At 44.9% G+C, this 22,526-nt stretch overlaps 1 protein-coding gene across 22 annotated transcripts in view; it reads right to left on the reverse strand.

Moving 5' to 3' along the window:
• LOC124619503 (CUGBP Elav-like family member 2) overlaps positions 1–22,526 on the reverse strand; it is a 1,137,606-nt gene that overhangs the window by 689,739 nt on the left and 425,341 nt on the right. The gene's annotated exons all lie outside the window — the stretch shown is intronic.

Consider the following 22,526-nt stretch of genomic DNA (forward strand, 5'->3'; position numbering starts at 1 on the left):
TTATGGGTCATAGTAGACAAGTCGGTTCATACAAAAAATCCTCATCCGATAACACTTGCGCAATTATGGACGGCTGTAGAACCATCATTGCTCAATATTCATGCGTCTAGTTCAGTCCCTGTCACGTCGAATTGCTGTATTGCGGCGGGCAAAAGAAGGTCCGACAGGATATTAGGAGTTAACCGAAGAGTTTTGTGTGCATACATACGAATTACAAATAATTTAAATTTTCGTCTGGGACCATGGTAGAATATCGTTCCAAAAATAACTTCAAGTAGTTCCCAACCACATGTCTTCGACGAAAGTTTTGGGGAGGTTTCCAGATGTTATTTGGGAAATCGCTCAGCTTGAAAGCGTCCCCTATTTATTGTTACGCTACCAGCTCGCCTGGTACTTTGCTGAAAAGAACCGCGACTCTAGGGGGTGTCCGAGGAGGATTGATGAATATTCAGAGACATGACAGGAACAACCATTCGAAGCAGAAAAGTCTGGTAAACATTGGGTCTAAAGTGCATACCTTAAGGGCTACGAGCCTTTGTTCATCTTCGCTACTGACGAAAACCTCTCCCCCTCATGAAGTACTCTTAGCCCTTATGGTATGTTTTTTTGGAGCTCATGTTGTTTTTGCTTCAAATGATCGTTCCTGTTATATCCGTGAATACCGACATTACTCCTGGTACACGCTGTATAATGGGCCAGATCTAAACCAGCCCGCTCCAGTCCTTGGAGTAGAACGGGCTGTGTCTCTCCTACGGTCTTATTGGTTTTGTCGCACGTTGTAAGGTACGCGAAACAGAACATTGCGCTGGTCTCCTATCGCAGTGATTCACTGAGGAACAGCTGGTACGGTTCTTCGCGCAGCCGAAGTGGCAACACAGTGGGAGCCGAAAATGCGATCCTGCCAGTGGTTTATTGGTAGCGGGAGCAGTCCACAGAGCTTGCTATCAAATGGCAACTACAGTGTGATCCATGTAAAGCTGAACCACTCTGATGAGTCGTAACATTTGAACCAATAATGGAACACAGTTCCATTTTTTGAAGATGATAATACACATCTGGAAGAATACATAAATACGTACCAAGTCCTCACAGCATATGGTGGGGGGCACTCCACCAGCATCCATGCAGAACTGTAGTAGTTTCACCATACCGCGCGACGTTCTGTGAAGTGTATATTCGCCAATGTTGCTTATTTCGTGTGTAATGGTCTCACGAAGTTCTGGAGTTGTCCGTGGTCTATTCTTGTACACTCGCCTTTTAAGATACTCCCACAGGTAAAAATCCGGACGCCGGGGGGGGGGGGGGGGGTTTAGGGGGGGCCCCACAAACTTTTTGAGATTATTCTGTCACCAAAGAAACTGGTTACAAGTTGCATGGCAGCGTTGGCGTATGACACGTTGCTCTATTTCGTTGGCAATATTATTCTATAAGTTCGACGTCGTCCAGCTGCTCCAGGAATGTGTTCAAGGTGAACGCATAAACTTTAGTGGCAACGGTCGTATCAGAGGAAATGGGGCAAATAACCGTGGCAATTGATACCGCGCACCACGCTCAAACCTTTGCACCATGCAGTGGAGTTGCATGGATGATTTAGGGGTTGACACAGCCCAGTTTTGTGTGTTGCTGTGAAGTGACACATGGTAGATTGCCTGATCTGTAAACCAAGTTATGGAGAGAATGTCTGGACGTTGAATATGAAAGACCTGAAACCATTGACAGTAACGCATTCTTTTGTCATGATCTGTTTCTTCCAGAGTTCGCATCATGTGCACCCTGTATGGTCGCCATGAGGACTTGTTCGCAGCTATCTGACGTATTCCATATGAAATGCCTCGCTCAGCCAACGCAAGCACTTCCTTGGATAGGTCTCCAAGCGTCTTCGAGCATTATCAATAACCTCAGCACTCAGTGTTCGTTTGTGTTTACCACTATCACTGAAGTACCCCAGTTGTCTCGAGCTTCATTACAGTCGTAAATTTTTCGCCCCTTTCGGAAGATCGCGCACACTGAATTCTCTCCATAACACCCGTTGTGTTGTAACCTATGTCTTCCAGTATGTTTTCACAATGAAAACCCGTTCTGGAAGTGTGTACGGCCTATTTCTTCCAGCTAAAGACGCCGAGCGAATCACTGATTTGCTGTTTATTATCACGCGGCCCAAACTTCACACTAACAGACTTCACAAATAGTGAATGGCAAGGCTACGAACGAACACCAGCAGAGCAAGCGCGATGTTACACCGTACGAAGGACCCAATGGGCAGAAACAAAATTGGATTTGCCTATAATGGGTGGTACTTATGATTCTCCCGGAGGTGCTGAGATCTACGAGCTTTCAGAGAAAAATTATGACACGTTGAGGTAGTTCTGGTTTACATGGATATCCCTTTGTGACGTCCAGAATAGCCGACAGGATGAGTTCACAGACTGGACTAGGAAGTTGCACGTTACTACTGCGAAGCACTCTAAGTAAAAGTGGGGGTATTCCAGAAAGGCGATGCGGAGCGGCGAGTGGCTACTGCGCACAGATTACGACGCCTGTTCATATAGAATGCATAGGATGTATGGTAATTTTGGGGAGAGCACTTGCTGTTTAGTGGGGGGTGCACGTTAAAGGTCGGTGCAAGAACGAACGGAGTCACGCAGGCCGGCGTGTAAGAAGGCGCTGCTTCTAGCGGGGTCAGTGGATGGGATAGCGAGAGGCGGGGGTGGGAGGGGGCGGTGGGGGTGGCGGGGGCAGAGTGTCCGGCGCGGCCCCCCCGAGCACTTAGCGGCTGCGGCCGGCTCTCTTACAACTTTGGTTTATTAATCAGCGGCGAGTGCCGCCGGCCGCCGGCCGCCCCAGAGACAAAATTTATCGGACCAGTAATTTACCTGCGGCAACTTTGCGCCGTCAGCAATATTGTGGCGCTCTTCCCGCAGCCGGGCAGAGTTTGCGGCGGCGCGCGAGGCGGAAACTGGCCGCGCAGACCGCAGCCCGGCCGCCTCAAAGCCTCGCAACACTTTCCCGCCGCCCCCGCCGCCCCCACGGCGCCGTTCGGCCGTCGTTAAGTCCCTCCCTGCCTCCCTCCAACGACGATCGCCCCCACTCGTTACGTAATTACTAGGTGGGCGAGCAACTGCTAAGCGAAGTGCATTTCCGAATTACGCCGCGCAGCTTCTTGGCCACCGTATAGATTACTTTCTGCTTTCAGCAGGTTCAGACTGGCAAAGGCACGAGTGGATCCAGTTCTACTGGTAATACCACAGCAGGAGTGCGCTCGAAGCACTGGACTTGCCGATGTCGCTTGTGCAACTTGAGTGAAACAGATTGCTTCCTGATCCTGTATCAGTTCATTGTCATTTATTTCATACTAGCTGCAGTCCCCGACGTTGCCCCGGATGTTTAATATCTATCACACAATGTGACTGGCCCTGTGCCTTCTTGATGCTCATGGAGAATGTAAGCGGCATGGGAAACTGTCTCAGTATGAACTCGTCGACGCGAGAATTTTGGTGTGTCGATAATTCATAGAATGGCCCGGGAAAACTCAGAGCTCTCTTGGGCTCATCTAAGGACAGCCTTGGCCTAAGAAGACCCGGTGTTTACGAGATTCCTTGTAGCTGCGGCATGTCGTACATCGGACAAACTTGTCGCACTGTAGAAGAGACATGCACTGAACACCGACGCTACACTCGTCTGGAGCAACCAGAGAAGTCTGTAGTGGCCGAGCATTGTCTCAGTACAGGCCATTCTATGAATTATCAACACACCAAAATTCTCGCGTCGTCGAGTTCGTACTGGGACAGTGTTATTAAGGAAGCAGTGGAAATGCGTTGCTCTACGAATCTTGTAAACAGAGACACGGGCTTTCAGCTCAGTACAGCTTCGGATCCAGCGGTGGCCATATTGAAGTCGCATCGAGCAGAGAGGAGTACTATTGGTCATAAGACGGATGACGATTCCTCAGCAACATAAATATTCTGTTGACAACGGGAGGATAGTCAGGCGCCTACGCGGACACGCATTTTTGCTTGCGATTTCCGACAGAGGTCGCTGGGGCGGCCGATGGCAGCGCAGAGCGGCGGCAGCCTCCGCGCGGGCGCCGAAGTCTTCGGTTCTTCGTCTTGCAGGTGGCGTTGCTGTCCTTCCAGCTATCTGTTGATATCGTCGCTATTGGCCATCGAATTTGGCGCCTCCACGCATACGCACTTGCCTGCCTAAGACTGGCATAAATACGGGGCTCTAGTCATGCCTTAGCAGTGTGTTCGTCGCACCTGAAGATGTCGGCCAGTTGCGCTGATCAAATATTGTGGAGTTTTTACTATGACACCCGACGTCTCGCCCGAGAACCATATATACACGGAATAGAATCTCTCAGGGTGTATGTCCTAAGTAAAACGTCAACTGATCAATAAGTAAGAGTTTACAAGCATGTTTCTGTCAAATTCTCGAGCTTTCGCTCGTCCCGCTATCTAGTGACGTCTGGTGGTACTGTCTCCAAGACGGGTATTGCAGCTGTAATTTATTGTCGCTATAGGAATTATAGTGAGTTTACCATGACATATTTCGTTTGTTAGGCATTAATTTTTCATTAATTTTCTTCAGTGTTTCATCTCAATATAGAAATTTTAAGTAAATCGGCCAAGAACTTCTTGAGATTTTTGGTAACAATTTTTCCCTTTTGTGTATTATTTACATATATGTTTGAAGCCAGATTATGAAATCTTCTGGAGACAGTCATCATCCTCTTGTGCAAAATTTCATCAACATCAGAACTTCTGGACACAATGGAAAACTAAGGCAATTTCAAAGCTACGTCTACGAAAACTGAAATTTGACTTTGAAACACACAATGTTTTTGCAAATTCAACGTCGAATGAAGGTGAAATAGGGAATGAAAGTTTGTATGGAGATATTTCATTATGGAAGGATATTCCTAGCTAAATCTATGTATTTGGCTTCTCTGTTGGAAATAAAAAAATTGTTTTTTTTTTTTTTTAATGCTGTGGAAATTCAACCCCTAACGATGTGGAGCAGACCCTGACTGTTTCATTTAACCATTATCGCCCAGTCGAAACCGCTAAGGACATAAATTTGAAATCTGGAGAGAGTACCGCTCAGTAAGGAATTGTTCGAAATTCCATCCCTAAAACGGTGAACGAGCGGATGAAATGATTTTTGGAAATATGTCGCTATTAATGCAATTTTGAAGCTAGAACTACGAAACCTAATATTTTGTTTCTTTGCTAGAAATTGAAAAAATACATGCTGAGAGCTTTTTTAGAAATTCGATCAGAAAGGAGGTAAAATAATGGCTGAAAGTTTTTTTAATAAGTCATTTTTAAAGAATTACTGAAACATTTTTAAAGTTACATCTGTGAAGATTTAATTGACTTCTCGGTTGGAAATAAAAAAATACGTTTGTCAGAGTTATTTTTGCAATTAAACCCTTTAAGAGTGTTTAAATAATGAATTTTTTTGAATATGTCTTTATATTAAAACACTTTTAAAGCGAAACATATGGAAATTTGTATTTGACTTCTGAAGAAATATGCATTAGGAAATGAAAGTTTTTATGGAAGTATCAGCACAAGAAATCGAAAGGTGGGATTAATAAAGACGTCAAACTCTGGCTGCCAGAACCGCTTTTTGGTCAGAAATACATCCTGTACAGACCATGGTTCTATTGTGTTAGTGTGCAAAATTTAGATGTTGCGATTTCTGAACATGAAACTTCGATTAAAGGAAAACAAAAAATCTGAGCAGACCATACATTCATCGCGAGCGAAACAGCAGGCGGTAAGGTAGTTAGCTACAATTTTACTGTCGCACATGAACTATAGTTATATTATTGTTATTGAGATTTATCCACCTGTAACTGCGGTCTCCTTTTCATTGGAGCACAGCTTAAGTGGACAATAGAACTACTGAGTGGTGGCTGAGAAGTTCTCACGTAAAGAAGCGTATTCCAGGACTACCTGTGTCAACTATCATGTACGATTAATGCTTTGCCTGGGAGTTGAGCGACATTCTTCGATGGTTCCCTGTTCCTCCTTGGCTTATTTTGAAGTTGTGGTCTCGTTGAGTTAATCCCTGACATACGGCTGCAACAGTGTCGCTGCCCCCAAGCGACCACTTGAGACGCAGCAAGTATCTACTCAGCATGGATGCCAACAAGAACCCTGCCTTTCCATTCTCATGAAACTCGAGAAATTTAATGCCAGCTCAACATAACGTCAGTCTCGGCCTGTCATGTATACGGCGTATGATTCTGGACAGTGAATGCTTCTTCAACCAATAGTAAGACCGTTCGAACTCGGTACAGACACTTTGACGTTCGTGACATTGACCCACAGGCCCGGTGCTGCCCATCCAGAAGGAGCTCGGTCCGAGAACGGAGAACTTTATATTCTATCATTCGCTTCGTCGCACTCTGATGATTCGCTTTCGGGTTGTCGTTCCTTGCTACCTGTGCAGTTTGAAGCTAGTTTACCCTTTGCTATAGCACACCGTATATGGAGGGCCGCTTCAGTTTGCCCTCTCAACTCCCTGGTTGGTTAACTTCAAATCTGAAACAACGCAACATATAGAATTTTTTTCTTAATTATTTCTCAACAGAGCTTAAGCTGAAACACCCTTACGAACGATTCAGACTGTTTCTGTCTACCCTGCATAGATAAGTGATCTGACGGATAGAGTGAGCAGCACTCTGCTGCTGTTTACTGATGATGCTGCGGCGTATGGTGAAGTGTTGTCGTTGCGTGGCTGTAGGAGGATACAAGATAATTTCGACAAAATTTCTAATCAGTGTGATAAAAGGTAGCTTTGTCTAAATCTAAAAAAAATATACTCTTAAGACAATGCAGATTAACAGGAAAAACATTTCCGTAATGTTGAATTACAGCGTTATTAGGGTACTGTTTGCCACAGTCAAGTCGATTAAATATGCAGGCGTAACAATGCGAAACGATGTGAAATGGAACGAGCGTGTGAGGATTGTAGTGGGGAAGGCGGATAGTCGAATTTTAGGAAAGTCTGATTCATTTGTAATAGAGACCGTATACAGCACTCTGGTGCGACCTGTTCTTGAGTACTGATTGAGTGTTTGGGATTTGTAGCAGGTCGGACTAACGGAAGACATCGAAGCACTTCACTTCAGGGAGGGGGGCTGCTAAATTTGTTACTGGCAGGTTCGAACAACGCGATGCTTAGTGAATTCAGGTGGGAATCCCTGCAGAGTAGTCGACGTTCTTTCTGCGGACTACTATTTGGGAATGAAATCTTCACTCTGCAGCGGAGTGTGCGCTGATGTGGAACTTCCTGGCAGATTAAAACTGTGTGCCGGAAGGTAGGAGACAAGGTACTGGTGGGATTAAGGCTGTAGATTAAATGTAAAGATTTTAGGTAAGGCCCTACCGTGACTTAATGACGCCCACTGAAACAACAAATTGATATACCAATTTATTCTGTTTCTGCTAGACACATTCGAGGTTTAAACTTCGATCATCGGGAGAATATGTGTAAATTAATATGAAGTGTATATCTTCTTTACGACTCTAGGGTTACATGTAACTTTCTCTACTTTTACTTGACAGCGTCACCAGTTAACCGTGAGACATCAACGGACACGTGCATGTCGTTAACTGACAACTCCACCTGATGGAGATTTAAACCCCTCCAACACGTAGTGCAAAATCAAATGAATTTTGACTGGTAACAGTAATCTTGTTGCAGTGTTTCAGTGTTTCTGCACATGCGTAAGCATATCTTAATAAATTTTTCATGCTGGAGATTGATTTTGTGAAGAAAAACATTGTTGTCTGTCAAATTAAGAGATAAGTTAAGGAAATTGGAGGGACGGTACTACGGGTTGATCACAGTTTCGCACGATATAGTTTGTTGAGACAAGGATTTTTGGCGGAATTGTCGGGACGGCGGAATTGTGTTCACCGTGTCGCCGTAGCAAAGTCCACGTCAGCCTCCCAACACCAACACTCTCCTGGCTGTTGTACGGCTTTAGGGCGCGGAGGTGCTCCCCTCATAACGCAGAGCTGCGGGCTAACCGGCCGGGCTACGCCCTTTTTCGTTTAGATCTTATCGCGGCGCAGGCGTTCAGGCAAATTCCAGAAGCGGGAGTGTTTCTCTCTCAAGTAAAGGTGGGAGGAGGAAAAAGAGAGAGAGAGAGAGAGAGAGAGAGAGAGAGAGAGAGAGAGAGAGAGAAGAAAGTGTCGCAGCCACCACAGGTCCCACTCGGGCCCGTCGTTGCCTTCAGCGCAGGTGCCTGAATATTAATTGAATTTTAGGTGCCCGCCGGGGAATTCCCTAAGCATGTCGGCGGGAGCTCTTCTCCATTCAGCGAAGCGCCAGAACGCCGAAGTGAAGCGGACCTATCGAGATCCAGCTACACAGCCTCTGCACAGATTTTATCTTCTCACCCAGGGGCGTGTACACTCCCGAAAGCTCTCCGCGTGCTTCCGATGCCGCACAGAATCGGGATTCATCTACGACTTCTGCACCTGGCATAGATTTTAAACCCTTTTCCTGAAATGAAATGTAAAGTAGCATTTAGATTCCGAGTGCTGCAGTTCCATATAAACCCGACGACCGCTGCAGCTCTGCAAATCTGATTATCGAAGATATCAGTTACGCTTTGAATATTAAGTGCAGTAGCCTAATCGATACTGATCCTCAGTAGGAGCGTCACGCAACGTTTTCTTCGCGAGGTAGCAGTGAGTTTATTGCATGTATGGGTTTCCCACGTAACTCTGCTAGTGAAAAATGCCACTGGCCATGGATGCACTTATATCAGTGGCTCAAACAATCGCCAATATGCACAATCCCTAGAAGTAAACAAACGCCACTTTCAAAAGGTACGTTTTTTAAATGTTAAATGTGTTTTTTTCTACGGAAATAAGAAGCAGAGGTACAATTAATGACGGCAGACTTGTTTTAACTGTTACAAACCTCATACCTTCTGAAATACGTAGACTTTAGAGGATGGAAACGGCGCCACAGTTTCTACTGTAATGGGCTGCTTACAGCGGGCTTCGGGATAGCGCAGACAACCCGCATTACAGCATTACGCCAGAAACTGTGGCAACGTTTCCATTATTTAAGGTCTATGGATTGCCTAAGATGCAGGATTCAGAGCAGTGTAATCAGGTTTGCCATCACTAATTGTTCTTCTAGCTTTCATTTCCGTAGAATTGCATACACGGGTCTTTTAAAAAACGGAACTATGGTTATTACTGGTTATGTAAATCCATACAGCAGTAGGTGCGACACAGTTTCGTGGGTGTATGTTCGCTCCTTAATTACATTACCCTTCCTCCCCCCCCCCCCCCCCCCCCCTCGCGAGGGCCATATTTTCCTCATGGAGTAGTTGTAAAATTTGTAGTAACGATAATTGTCATATTGATTTACATTAGAAACCACATTTTTCAGGAAAGAATCAGTATTTCTAATAGACCTCTAAACTGCGTGGTGATTACTCATTCACCATTTAAAAAAGGCATGTCTACCATTCTTCGTCAAAGCTCTGTGTCTATTCGCTTTGTACGCCCTCGCAGTTACCCCAAAAAAACAGGACACCTTTGTCCCTGCGTCCACGTCATCATATCAACAATCATCCGATTTCCTCAGGACGTTTAAATCGTCTACAACCAGCAGAAGCTCTATCCAGTCATGACTAATTACTTCAACCTACATTTTTTTAGTACAACTGCCAATACAGCTCCACAATACAGCATATTTTATCGCTTCTTCCCGATAGAAAGCTGACAAACGGCGCACGGAGAAGGGAATAGAATACGTTACTTGTAGGTTACCACCATTGACAGTATCGGATGAGAAATGATGTCTGTACCAACTTGTCTAACGCTCTAAGAAAGGAGACAATGTTTTAAATTTTATTTACAGAATGAAATTCAGGGTCGAGTGACAGAATCAAATTTATCAACAAATTTATTACATCAAATGTGAAATTCAACTCTCAAGCGCGAAAACTTTTCTATCAAGAAATGGGAAACTTGGGTCTTTGGGTGGTATTTAAGATACAGACTGTTGAAAAAGAGGCAAAATATGTCAAGTTTTCCAATTCTCTCTGCCAAGTGCAATGTTATTTTTCGGATGTTATAATTAACATCGTTTAATCGGCTGAAAGTTTATGTTTTGCAAGTTTTTCTTTCATGGCAAGGGAATACATTAATCACAGAGAGGACGCAAGAAATTTTGAGCTAGAGGGCTTTCACCGTAAAAAGCTAAGACAGATGACAATCCCAATGAGACAATCTTGAGCATTGTCATTCAAGTTCGCATTCCACTGTCCAAATGGTTACTTTTCTTTTGCTCCTCTACGGTACAGACGTTAAACAGGAAGAGAGCTTATATCGGAGTAGAATGCAGTCGAGTCCCTAAGAACTAAACACATATGTAGCCTGTGTTATGCAGCCATAACGAGTTAACTTATTATCTCTTTCCAACAGAAGAAATCAACTTTTGTACGTGGTAACTTAATGGAACACGAAGATTTGAATTACATCTTCAGTTTTCACAATTAGAACAGCTGTTCTGAAGTTTATTACGTTTCAGCCTCTTTGCTGATAATTGGGCTTGCGGAGTATAGATCTAACACCAGGTTACATTCGTTTAACGCTTTCCATCTTGCTGATAGTAAGAAAAGGTGTTGCAATGCACTCTACACCTGAAAGGGGGCGAAAAAAGTGCGTCATTTTCGTGGTGTGTTAAAATTTTGATACGGGCTGCCATACTTAACGATGTGCGACAGAATAAATTAGTTTCACACGCTTCACTGCATTAATTTGGTTTTCATCCAGACTTGACCCTCTGATCGATATTCGCGTTAAAAGCTTGTGGCGTGGCGAATAAGGTTAAAAATAGCGTATCAGGACCCCGGCTGATCGAGCGTGGAACTTAAGCGATTTTCACACGCGATTACTTTCAAGATTATCTACATCCTCCTTTGCAGTACGCATTTCATAACCATTATTTCTCCATAGTAGAGTTACTAGCTTCATTGGACCATTACAAACGATGATCGTGTCTAGGTAGTATGTAAATATCTTTGCCTTCCGAGTATTGCGATTCAGCAATGATTATATTACAGTGGGAGATGCTAGCCTTAATATCTGCCGACGAACGATTTACTCGAAAAGTCGTACGAAGCTTTAGCCTCATCACGGGAATTTTTAAAGAAACTCAGCTTCATTCCAGTTGCTGCTGAACAAATTTTTCTTTTCTCGTGATCGATCCACGTGCGCCTTTTCCTGTATCATATCTGTGCAGTTATAAATACCTACGAAAGCTTTCATTGAAAATGAAGGAACTTGTCCTACAACACCCGAAGGAGATATTTGAACATCCATTATGCCCCAGCACTATGGAGCATCTCTAAGAAAACGATGTTCCGACACACAACCAGCACTGGCTATTTATTCACACTTGTTAATGAATGCTGTGGACAGCGGCTGTCGTGTTGATTCCATATTTCTAGGCTTCCAGAGGGCTTTTGACGCTGTTCCTCACAAGGAACTTCCGATAAAATTGCTTGCTTACGGAACTTCGACACAGCTGTGCGACTGGCTTCGTTACTCCCTGTGAGAAAGGTGACAGTGTGTAGCAATTCAGGGGAAGCCACGTAGTGAAGCCGACGTCATACCTGGAGTTCAGCAATGAAATAACAATAGGCCTTCTGCTTTTGTTAACTACATAAACGATATAGGAGACAATCTGAGCAGCCATCTTAGATTGTTTGCATATGATGCTGACATTTACTACCTACTTAAGTCATCAAAAGATCAAAAACTAAAATTATTTAGATGCTGTATTTTCATGGTGCGAAAAGTGACAACCATCAATAACAAAGAGCGTGAAGCCTACTGCACGAGTACTAAGGAATTTCCTTAAATTGTGGTTGCACGATAAATGACACAAATTGTAGATTCAGCTGAATACCTACGGATTACAATTACGAGAAACATAAATCGTAACCACCAGGCAAAAAAATGTTGTCGGGAAGGCAAACCAAATGCTGAATTTTATTCCAAAGACCACTTAGAAGATGCAACATATATTCGGCGGAAATTGCCTGCACCACGATTGCCCGTCCTCTTCCCTCTTTTGGAGCACTGCTGCGCGGATGTGATGCTTACAAGATACAATTGACGGAGGACACAGAAGAAGTTGAAAGAAGGGAATGTCGTTTCGTGTTACCGCAAAATACAGGAGGGGATACGACAATTAAGATATGCAAGTTGGGGGGTAACGACCGTTAAAACAATGGCGTTTTCCACTAAGTTTACATCGCCAACTTCTGTTCCGAAAGCAAAAATATTTTGTTGACTCCCACGTATATAGGGGGAAATTACCATTATGATTACAGCAATCAGAGTCCATACTGTAAGATGTAGGTATTCATTTTCCCCCACGTGCTATTCCAGAGCATAACTGTAGAGAAATGATCTGAAAGCGATTCCGCGTAGGCTCTGCCAAAGACGGGAGTGGAAATTGCAGAGTAATGAAGTAGGTGCAGCTCCATCATCAGAGTCCGCAGCTCGTGGTCTAGTGGCTAGCGTTGCTGCCTCTGGATCACGGGGTCCTGGGTTCGATTCCCGGCCGGGTTGGGGATTCTCTCTGCCCGCGGACTGCGTGTTTGTGTTATCATCATCATCATCATCATCATCATCATCATCATTCGTGACAGTGACTAGATTGGACTGTGTAAAAATTGGTCTGTGAAAAAACTGGGACTTTGTATGGGCGCTGATGACTGTGCAGTTGAGCGCCCCACAAACATCCATCAGAATGTTCTGAATGGAATTATTGCTTATTCGCCGAGACTAGATATTCGGTGTTTATACCGAAAGCGGTTATTTGCTGCTTTGCGTATATTTAGAGTAGCGTGAACTACTCATAGCAAATGTGGGCGAGGTGAAGGTCTAGTAGGCGTCGAAGTGGTTGGAGGCGGAGCGTTAGATGTTTTACAGAAGGCTGCAGAGAAGACGAGGAAGCCAACGTTGCCTGTTTAAAGATTGATCGTGAATCAGGAGTCTTGGAAGAACCTCGACCGGAATACCTAGTAGGTGATATGAATCTCGACTCGATATAAATGTGGGTTTACCAACTTCGAAGCTTCCTGCTACATTACTATTGTCTGAAGTAATAAGTCATAAGAGAAGTGTGTATCAATATGAAGTTGTACCAACACGGTGTGTGGTGGTGGTGGTGGTGGTGGTGGTGGTGGTGGTGGTATGTGCACTGTTACAGTTCTCTAAATTTTCCACTGTTTCGATGTGATGTCAGTTTACGTGATTTCTGTAGGAAGTATGCAAACCGCAATGCGCAGCCGTCGAGCAGGGTCTCCTTTTCGGCAGGCGTTGCTCTGGCGACCTTGCTGAAGCTTTGCGGATGGCAACAGTCGGCATCAAGTACAGGAACAATCTAATGACCCTCGCGTCAAGTTTCATGCCACAGAATTATTTTTCACGTCGTACGAAGAAAGTATAGAGTCAGAAATGCGGGAGTGGAGGTCAGTGTACAGTGCAACCAGCAGAGTGGGCTGGCAGTAACGGAATTTCGTTCCGTTCTACACAGGAATTAACACGGCACTACTAAATACAGAAAGCGGTGTTCCTCACAAAATACATTCAGGTATTGCATCCAATCTAAGAAACTTAACTAGCGAACTAATGTAGAATCTGACTAGCTCTTGCGTGTAGGTTACAGAAAATGCTTTGCAATGCACTGACACTAACAAATGATTCAAATGGCTCTAAGCACTATGGGACTTAACATCTGTGGTCATCAGACCCCTAGACTTAGAACTACTTAAACCTAACTAACCTAAGGACATTACGCACACATCCATGCCCGAGGCAGGATTCGAACCTGCGACCGGAGCAGCAGCGCGGTTCCGGACTGAAGCGCCTAGAACCTCTCGGCCACAGCGGCCAGCCACTGAGACTAACATACCGAATTACAGATACATTATGGGAGTCGCTGATTCACAGCTGGCGGCCTTTGCCTGTGATGGCCAACGAGATTTTCCTTAGTATTTTCCGAAGACCAGCACTCTGGCAAAATGCATACCTGCCTGAATGAATTCCCCATAAAGCTATTTCACCAGGTGTGCTTTAAAATTAGTTTTAGGATGGAATAGTGTTTTCGTATCCCAATAGTTAACTGCATTGCAATACGGAAGGGGAGCGGACAAGGAGGGGGGGAAGACATACATCCCGCCGGAGGTTCGAGTCCTCCCTCGGGCATGGGTGTTGTCCGTAGCGTTAAGTTAGTTTAAGTAGTGTGTAAGTCTAGGGACCGATGACCTCAGCAGTTTGGGCCCTTAGGAATTCACACACATTTGAACATTTGAAGACATACAAGGGTTACTGCTGAGATCGCTGCCAGCGAGGAGGAGTTCTACTCACGTATTTCTCGATAAGTCCTTCTTAAAGTAATCGAAACACTGGTAGTTTCATTTACACCATGAAGCACTCCACCCTCGAAAGTATATTAAATGTTCTGGACGGGAAACTTTCAGAGAGTGGGTTGTAGTTCACTTACGCGGTGAAGAATGAATTCCTTTACTCTGTATGGAGAATATGCCGCTTAAGAGCGTGCCGTAGCACGATTCAAAGTCGCAGTCCAGTCATTCGCTTCTCCCATTTCCTAGGAATTCTGCAGACAATGTCGCAGAGCAACTCAACACAGTGAGTGGACGGACTCATCTGCATCCCACAAACCGTACCCAAGTTACGTGTTTGTTTACATTCTGTATAACAGGGCAGGCGTTCGTGGAACCACCTCTTCTTACTGCGGGACATTGGTTTGCGGTGCTGTCATCTTGATACTGTGTGATTACCTACCACACGCGTTATCTCGTTGATTTTCTCTGAGAAGATTCTTTCAAATGCCACAGGAGAAGAATATAGTTCTATCACAAAAGAACGAAGTAGATGTCGCAATTCGGTCACTATGAAAGGTGAAAATTACTTGCTGACGTCAGGGAATTCGTCATATTGTTCGCTGTAACTTAGCGAAATCCATACCTCGATATATTTATTCATTCCGGACATATTTAAGGTGGCTTGCCTCAGGTGTCTCGCCCGATATTCCAGTAACGCACCACAAAATAAATTTTAATGCGTCTGGTCACTATTTTCGGTTCGTATAACCAACTTCAGACGTGAGTGCAAATTTTATTAATCATATCCAATCGGTGTATGTAATAATGGTATGGCCACTATCATGAGGCAAATGAAATTCGTCGTGTACATGTGTCATTCTTATTACCACATTCATTCTTTATTGTTATAGACACGCTGTCTATGAAGAAACATTTTTACTGTCCTGCACAAGAGTACCAAAGACTTTATGAAGCTTATTTGATGGATTATTGTGCAACATGTGCCAATTCGAGGTGATTAATATAGTGTTTGCCGCGCGGGATTAGCCGAGCTGTCTGAGGCGCTGCAGTCATCGACTGTGTGGCTGGTCCCGGCGGAGGTTCGAGTCCTCCCTCGGGTATGGGTGTGTTTGTTAGAGTAAGTAGTGTGTACGCTCAGGGACTGATGACCTTAGCAGTTAAGTCCCATAAGCCCTAAGATTTCACACACATTATCAACAAAGTTTTTACTGAGGTCTGAAAGTGGCTATTGAGAACTGAAAATAATTACCTGATTTACTAAAACCTTTTTGTGATGCGTCAGTGGAATAAAATGTATGAATTATATGGTTGTCCCGTGCTTATTAGGTGGCAGTGCGGTACAGTGTCTAATGCCTTTCACGTCTCTAATGCCTTCGTTATGGACGGGACGTAAATCCATCGTCTTCCTTCTAGTGCCTTGTGGAACTTTGTCCGGTGATCAGGACTTCTCTGTAGATAGAACTCAACACATCGTTCTTAAAGGGACGAAATCGACAGATATATAAACATTTTTGAGAATATCCTATAGAGTTTTGAATGAACGCACCTTCATTTGACTGTATTATTGTTTATTTACTAACGACCCAGGTTTTGGGCTTTTATGACATTTTCAGTTACTTGAGTTTATGTCATTAACATATACTGCAAGGCATCAAGCTCAAAAGTGGCCATAAATTAAGAAAAATATTCGGTCCTCACGAAATGCCAGATCTTGTAAAAGGGTCAGTAATTAACAGTGGGAGCACGCCATATTTAATGAGAACAGGTTGGTATGCAAAAGATGACCACACGTCGCTGAGTGTTGCAGAGGCGCTACTATTTGCAGTAATCGTCCGCTGGATAATACTGGAGGCCCCATGAGGGTGTTAGAGGACTATGCAGTTGTCTGCGGGAAGTCAGAAGCCAGAAAACCAACGATATGCAGGCTGATCTACATAGGGTCGATAACTGGTGAAGGCACTTACAGTTGACTCTGAATGTAAATAAATGTAACATATTGCACATAATTGGGGAAGACATCAGTTACTGTTTAATTACGATATTGGCGATGGCCCCCTGGAAACAATAAGAACCACAGACACGTAGGAGTAATGGTCCAGTGCGAGGAAGTATAGTGATCAAACAGAACTACCTGTAGGGCGAACAGACGCCAGGCAGACTCACTGCAAGAATATTTTTACCTACGCCTTAATTTGTTCACGGTACAAGTGACTTACAAAACACGTACGATCCTTTCTTAAGTAGTGCTTATCAGTCTGGGACATTTACAAACTTAGATCAATAGGGGAGGTAGGGAAAGGGAGGGGGGGGAGGGGGAGGACACACACACACACACACACACACACACACACACACACACACACACACACACACAGAGAGAGACAGAGAGAGAGAGCGCTCTGGTTTACAAGAAGAATTCTTCGCTACACACCCTGAAGTGGATGGCTGACATGAGGCATAAGTGAAAGAACTGTGTGTCTCACACGAGCTGTTTTACTTCAACTGGAAGATCATTGTCGCCTTCCAAAATACCTTATTTATAGGAAAAGCTTTGAGTAACCGTACATCGAACTGACTACACGCACATTTGACCAGTCCAGTCAGTGATACGTGGTAGGTTCGATTCTTCGCCTGTTCTCGTCGTGAATACGCCATTACTGTATCCTCCACAGCGTTACTCCGTGAACGACTGCTCCTAAAGGCTACAACACTGTACAAACTGCAACACGTCACACGCTCCACAGCATTCTTCGAGTCGTCATCCAGCGTCTGAACACGCAGGTACTCTCGCCGGGTGCCAATAAAACAGAGCGGAACTGCGAAGCGGTGCGGCGCGCATCTGAATTCTTCACAAGGCCGGGCAGACAACAGCGGAAGAGCTAGTGGCACGCCAATTACGGTTTCATGGTGGGGGCTCCTGCCGGCCTCAATTATGGATCGCGGCGCGGCCCGCGTGAAACATTCAGCCCCGACAGCACGCCGCTGCCACCGCGCTAAGTAAGACGGTGGAGGTTGAGGAGGCGAAGGTGGACGGTGGGGGTGGAGGTGTCTGTGTCCGGGATGGGACGGAACGTCTGAGGCGCGTCGGCCGCCGAGGCGTACAGCTGGCGGGCGTGAAACATTCAGGCGGGCTGCGAGCTGCGAGCTCGCTACAAGCCGCTTGTCGCCGAGGGTTGAGAGCGGCTGGTTATGCTCGATAGCTGTCGCGAGACATCGGGTACGGCCGAAGGAAGACTACGTAGAGGGAGGCGTGTAGGATCGGCTGCGGAGGTAACTGCTTCTGTTATTTCCCACTGGATGGGAAAGGCCGACCGCTTAAAACAGATACCGGTAGTTTTGTTCTGAACAACCGGTATTTTTCGCTGCAAAACACTATATATTAGATATTAAAATACTTCTGTTTCAGAGAAGATTTCCTTGCTACTATCGGTCTGCGTTTTATGTTCTCTTTATTTTGGAGATAGTCACTTATTTTGTTGTCTAAATAGTAATACTCGTCCTTTACTTCAATGTCTTTTATTCTAATCTAATTCCCTCCGTATCATCTCCCTTAACTTAAAGCACACTCCATTTAATCATATATCGAGTCCTATAGTCAGACACTCAAGCAATATTACACTTTGAACATTATTTTACGTGTCGTGACAGCTAAAGCATTCGCGGCTGATATCGGGCGTTGCTTGAAATGCGCTTTAACCTAATGTTTGCTGTCTCAGACGGTGCATAAGAAATGAATTTGACTACCTTCAGGAACACCCGACGGCGCACGTTAGGAGAGGCACCAGTTATGTTTCGGCACGAGGTAATGCTGTGGTATTAAATAGTTTATAGTATCAGCGTCCACATAATGTGTACACCACATTTAGCTTTCGGTTTCTGAACCATACAACTAACCCCTAATACAATTGTCTCTTCTCGGATAGCATTCGGACTACCGATTGCTGTGTATTAAGAGCTATACGATATTCCACACGTTACGCATATTCAAATACTTCAGATGAGGACAAGCAGAACAGCTGTCAACTTACTAGAAGTAGTTTTCTGATTCGCGATCCATATTTGATGGTCACAGGTTGTCGCATTCGGAAAACTAACCTGTATCCGTTGAATCCTGCGTTTGCAGAACTAAAGAACATACGGGGTGACTAACGAAGCTGGTCTGTCCAGTGTTCTACCGAGACATCAACACCATTAAGAAACCGTACGATTCGTTTCAAGATTTCAGAATCTGCCGTTGCTAAGAAAACGTAGAAATCGTCTAGGGGCTCGGGACACCTCTACGGTATGGCCGATCCGGGGTGATGTGCCTCTCTTCCTTTTATTCACTGTGCCCAAAAACAATAAGATTAGTGTTCTCTGCGTCTCCGCATTCGTTACAATTTGTGGTATGTTTTATATCAGTTACTGCCAAGTGTTATTCGAGGCAGGCCTTCACAGGAGTAATTATAGTGTATAACCTTCGTGGAATTGTGTTTTGAGGGTTCTTCTTCAGGGGGATACTTGCCTTTAATTTATCTCCCTCATTAACGACGATATTTTCTGTTCTGGTATAGGCATGGGTATTCAAATACGGAGATATGTGAACAGGTAGAATACGGCGGTGCGGTCAGCAATGCCTATATAGGACAAGTGTCTGAGGCAGTTGTTAGATCGGTTACTGCTGCTACAATTGCAGGTTATCAATATTTAAGTGAGTTTGAACGTGATATTGTAGTCGGCCCTCGAGCGGTGGGACACAGGTAGCGATTAAGTGTGGATTTTCCCGTACGACCATTTCACGAGCGTATCGTGAATATCAGGAATCCCGTAAAACATCAAATCTCCGAAATCGCTGCTGCCGGAAAATAAGATCCTCCAAGAACGGGACCAATGGCGACTGAAGAGAATTGTTCAGCGTGACAGAAGTGCAACCCTTCCGCAAAGTGCTGCAGACTTCAATACTGGGCCATTAATAAGGGTCAGCTTGCGGACCATAGATATGGGCTTTCGGAGCCGAAGGCTCACTCCTCTACCGTTGATGACGGCACAATACGATGCTTTACACCTCGCCTCGGCCCGCCAACACCGACATTGAACTGCTGATGACTGGAAACATGTTGCCTGGCCGCAGAGTCTCGTTTCAGATTGTATCGAGGGGATGGACGTGTACGGGTATGGAGAGGATCTCGTAAATACATGGAACCTGAATGTGAACAGGAGATTGTTCAAGCTGGTGAAGGCTCTGTAATGGTGTGGGGCGTGAGCAGTTGGAGTGATATGGGACCCGTGATACGTCTACATTCGACACTGGCAGTTGACACGTACGTAAGCATCCTGTCTGACCACCTGCATCCGTTATATCCATTGTGCATTCCAACGGACTCTGGCAATTCCAGCAGAACAATGCGACATCACACACGTCCAGAATTGCTACAGAGTGGCTCCAGGAACACTCTTCTGAGTTTAACCATTTCCGCTTGCCACCAAACTCCCCAGACATGAAGATTATTGAGCATATCTAGGATGCCTTGCAAGGTGCTGTCCAGAAGAGACCTCCATCCCCTCTTACGTATTTATGTACAGCCCTGCAGGATTCGTGGTGTCAGTTTCCTCCAGTAATACTTCAGACATTAGTCGAGTCCATGCTACGTAGTTTTGCGGCACTTCTGCGTGCTACACGATATTAGGCAGGTGTACCAGTTTCTTTGGCTCTTCAGCGTATATGGCAACCTCAGAGCTCCAGACGAATGTGTATCGCGACCATCAAATGTTGTGTTTTCAATCTACGTTATATGCGATACACTTGTGATTTATCTGTTCTTTAATAATTATACTACTGTATGTAACCATTCTTCTGAAGAGATCGATGATTAAATTAGATATTAATAGAAAACACTATGATTTTATCGCGACGCTTTCACGAAAAATCTACGGCGCGGATCCCAACTACGCATACCCTTACGTTTAGTTAGAGAACTAACAGACAACCAGCTCAACTTTCACTTCACTGTCATCTCGAAACCCTGGCATATTCGCTGTACTGTAAATGGTCACTGAGAACGGTGAATGGATTTGGCAAACTTAGAGAACTCGACCATCCGAGGCTCGGCTCGCGAGCCCCAATTCCGGCGGCCTGTAGAGCGTGCGATAAGCCAGAGCAGCGCGGAGACTCCAGCAGCAGCGTGGTATGGTGTGGCGAGACGCGGCGGTGTTATCGCGTTGACCTCTGTATCTGCAGGCGGGTGGGAGCTGCGCCAAGTCCGGGACAGTCAGACTCCTCTTGAAGACGAGGAGCGCAAGGGTTTTAGCGTCCGGGAACAGCCACGACAACAAGCGGGCCCCCAAGGAAAAAGTGAGCCTTCAGGAAGCACCACTCGTGTAAACCGCGGCTCGCTGTGATAACAGGCGATACCTTGCACACAAACACGTTCGTTACACGAAGGAAGATCGGAAAGTAACGCACAATAATTTTATTTAATACGTATCAAAACAAAAAAAAAAAACACAAAAACCTACATCTTTTACCTCGTTTTATAGGTAATGAACGTTCTCGACACACTTGTCCCATCGTGGTACCAGTTTCAATACACCCTTGTTCGTTAACGTCAGTCTGGTTTGAGTACTGCTGATTTCATTTCCGCACCTGTCGCAAAGCGTTGGCCGGCCAGCAAATTTCTTCGTGGGACCAAACAAATGAAAATCCGACGGTGCGAGGTCCGGACATTGTGGTGGATCCTGGAGAACCTCCCACCCAATTACGGTAACAGTCCATAAGCACGCAGTTTGATTACAAGCCGCTTGTGAGTTGCTGTATCAAGAGCCTTCTGGAAATCTAGAAATACAGGATCCATTGGAAATCCCTTGTCGATAGCAAACAACACTTCGTGTGAGTAAAGAGCAAGTTGTGTCTCACAAGAATTGTCCATGTTGACTATATGTCAATAGCCCATTCTCTTCGAGCTTACTCAAATGTTTGAACACAATACAGGGTGCGTCAAAAAGAGTCATCCTATTTGGCACGTCTTTTTTTTGAAACTAATCAACATATACAATGAACTCTGTTTTTTGATGGACAGGAAACTCAAGAAGTATTTTTAATACCTTTTCATAGCTGTTCTATATGCCCCCTTGAGTAGCACGGCGCATGTCAATGCGGTATTCAAATTGTTCCCACACTCCAGCGATCCTGTCTTGAGTTACAGCGTCCACAAATGCTGTTACGCGATGTCTCAATTCAGTCATTGTTGTTGGTAACGGAGGCGCACAAACACCGTCTTTTATAACCCCCCCCTCCCCCCAAGAAATAACCAAATACAGTCAGGTCCAGTGATCTTTGAGGCTAGCAATGTAAGGATACATCTTTTGGTTCAGTGCGACCGCTCCATCGTTGAGTAATCCTTTGATTTAAAAATTCCCGCACTTCCAGATGCCAGTGTGACAGTGCCCCATCCTAATCGTAAATGAAGGCGTTCGAATCAGTTTCCAGCAGTGGGAAAAGAAAGTTCTCAAGCATATCGAGATGTATGCTTCCAATAACTGTGTTCTCGGCAAAGAAAAATGGATCATACACTTTTTCTGTGAAACTGCCCATAACACAAATTTTGGAGTGTCCTTGTCATGTTTAACAACATTATGCGGTTATTGCGTACGCCATATTCTCACATTATGACGGTTCAGCTCTCCGTTTAAATGGAATGTTGCCTCGTCAGTGAACACTGAGCGCGGGAGAAAACTGTCATCCTCCAGCTTGGCAAGAACGAAATTACACAACTCCAAACGTTGTTGTTGTTTGTCACCTTCAGCAAGAGCTTGCAGTAGCTGAATTTTGTATGGTTTCATGTGTAAACCTCGACGCAACACATGCCAGACGGATATTGGGGGCATCTTGAGCTGTCGAGCTGCACGGCGAACGGATTTCTGCGGACTTTTTGTGGCAGTATGGCGGATGCGTTCGACGTTTGTGTGAGGCATTCTGAGACGGCCCGACGATTTGCCTTTACACAAACAACCTGTTTTTCGGAATTGTTCATGCCATCGTCTAATGGTTTTGTGCTGCAGGAGGATCCACACCACACCTAGTACCAAAGTCACGCTGAACAGTTATTACAGATCCGCACTGGGC

This window comes from Schistocerca americana, chromosome 6 (assembly GCF_021461395.2).
Source record: "Schistocerca americana isolate TAMUIC-IGC-003095 chromosome 6, iqSchAmer2.1, whole genome shotgun sequence".
Lineage (NCBI taxonomy): Eukaryota > Metazoa > Arthropoda > Insecta > Orthoptera > Acrididae > Schistocerca > Schistocerca americana.